The sequence below is a fragment of the Arachis ipaensis genome, chromosome B04, assembly GCF_000816755.2.
Source record: "Arachis ipaensis cultivar K30076 chromosome B04, Araip1.1, whole genome shotgun sequence".
Lineage (NCBI taxonomy): Eukaryota > Viridiplantae > Streptophyta > Magnoliopsida > Fabales > Fabaceae > Arachis > Arachis ipaensis.
In genome coordinates, this window is record NC_029788.2 from 133,088,257 (window position 1) to 133,090,953 (window position 2,697).

Below are 2,697 nucleotides of genomic sequence, written 5' to 3' on the forward strand. Positions count from 1 at the left end.
AACAACAAATTTAGAAGCTAATTTTTAGTGTATACGTAACATGATTGATATTATAAATACCTCGGTGTCTTCTAAAAAAATATTGTCAAAGAAAATAAAGTTGATAAATAAACAAATGGAACTAATAATGTGCATGGACATAATAATTCATACGCAACTTCAACTCAAACGATAGAAATTAAATAGCTAGTGCAATGAGAATTTATATAGTTATTTAATATACTGTTACCTAATGATTTGTCGATAACAATAATTAATGCTGAAACAATAATGATGTTAACTTTATGCATATTCGAGTGGAGCAAAATATGAAGTTGCACTTGGTTTAGAGATTCTGGCGTGGAACATGATTTATATATATATCTTCTAGAAGAAATATAAAACGAGGAATCATCTCTTTCCATATAGCAAATAAATAGTTACGGCTATAAATATAATTTGACATGGTGCTTAGCTTCTCTCTCAATGATTTGATTTAAACCCTAATGCTCCAATTGAAATTCACCTCTTATTTTATCCTTTTTGTATATACCAATGCCATAATATTGCTTGTAGTTCACTTCACTATCAAGAATATAGAATTCAGATCGCATGATTAAGTATTCTTCTGGTAAAGGTTGACCGGTGGATAACTCGTCTGTCGATAAATATTTATAAGTTTTTTGTTAGAATGAAGTATATGTCAGTAATAAGAGTTAAAATAAGGGAGTAAGTACCTACAAAAGGCACTCCGACGTTTAAGTCAGTAAGTGAGTAATAAGCTTTACAAAAATTTAATGAATCGAATAATTTTCTTTTCATTTCTTTTATATCTGAAAAAGGTAACTGTTATGTCTCCGAGTAATGACATATCTAAAGTTTTAGTACTCGTTTGAATGTTAGTTATTGACAGCCAATCTATAACGTTTATAGCTGAGTTATAATTTGTAATCGATGTATAACGGTCGTATCGAGTATTAAAATTATAATTAATAATAAATTATTTTCTGTTTTCATACCGACGGAGCATAAACTAATGTTATATTTTTAAATTGAGAAAGTATAGGGAGCCAATAGAATATTTGTACAATGTGTACAATAGAGGTTTAGGAATGTTCGATTCAGTATTAGAGATATAACCATTAGTGTTACTTTTTCCTATCAACTTAAGTTTTTGGGATGAGTGGTTTCATGACATGGTATCAGAGTTCTAGATCCGAAAATCAGCTTAAGCTTTTGGGATGAGTGGTTTCATGACATGAGATGTTTATTTTCTCTGGTATCCGGATGGTTATTCTGGATAGTCACTACAACAATATAGACTATTTTTTTAGGATTATTATGTGTAAAAAAATTAAAATTTGTCAAAAAAAAACAAATTTTGACACTATTTTAACTATGAAAATATGTTAATAAAAGTTTTGTCAAAAATAGTATTTTTAACATATAAGTAATTGTAAAAAAAGTTTAAATCTTATTTTGATAAATATTGGCCGTCAAAAATAATTTGTTAGAAAAATTTGAGAATATATTTTTTGTGATACTTATTAACCGTCTAAAATACTATTTATTTTGACACTTATTGACCGTAAAAAATTCTCAACAAAAATTTTTAACAAAGAATGGGATGAGATCTTGAAACTGAAGAATAAACTGAGATTTTGAAGATGAAGAATGAGTAGTATGATCTCAAACTGAGAGTAGTATGATGCCAAAATTGACGGAGCTCAACGAAGAAAAAGAATAATGGAGTAAGTTGAAAATAAATGAGTGTTAAAATTGAGGAGTAATTTTCTACAATCAAATTATTCATAAAAAAAACATAGAGAATTTGACATTTGTGATATTTGTCAAATATATATATTAATTTTTATACTTAACGACTATGACTGTTAAAAAAAATCGTGTTAAAATAACTCTTTTTTCTTGTAGTGAGTATAAGTAATATTCATTTTTTAACTCATAACCCATTGTACATATTATACAAATATTCTATTGACTCCCTAGCGGAATTCTTTTAATTTAATTAAGTTACCATATATATGATTGCCTCGAGCATGTTTAAGGTAGGGACTATATGTTTGAAAGGCAAAGTGGGCAGTGTTGTCGTTAGAGGCATTGATTAATTAATAATGGTCATCCACTTAATCAAGCAAATTAAACAAGAAATTAACGAAGGAAAGGTGTAGTTTGGATTTAAATATATATTCAAAGAAGAAACAAAGTTTGTGGACATGTGGATCTATCAATTTGTTTCTTCTTAATTTATATCTCTTTGAACTAATTCCTGTGAAGCACTTGTTGGTGATTACAAGCTAGGCTTCATTATTTAGTGATTTTATTTAATTATCTTAAGGTTTTGTGGTAACGAGTGTGTAATGTGGTGGTGGGGTTGATATTATTAATGGTGGAGCATGATTTGATATCTGATAGCAATTTGATCATTAACAAATTAAATTTTCTTACATTATTAAACCAATTATTATCAGTTTTTAATATTGGCTAAAAGTGGAGAATTGTAATCTTACTTTGTCTCCCACGGCCCATTTTTTTTTTAAAAGAAAAAAAATAAAAGAGATGAATAAATTAAAGTTAAGAACTTAAACTTATTAGCTTAACAAATTTATTACATGTCTTATAATTAGGTCCGACTTTTAACTAATCTTAAACTCACAATTACCAATCACATCACGTTTCTTTTTACGGTTGTTGGTTGTT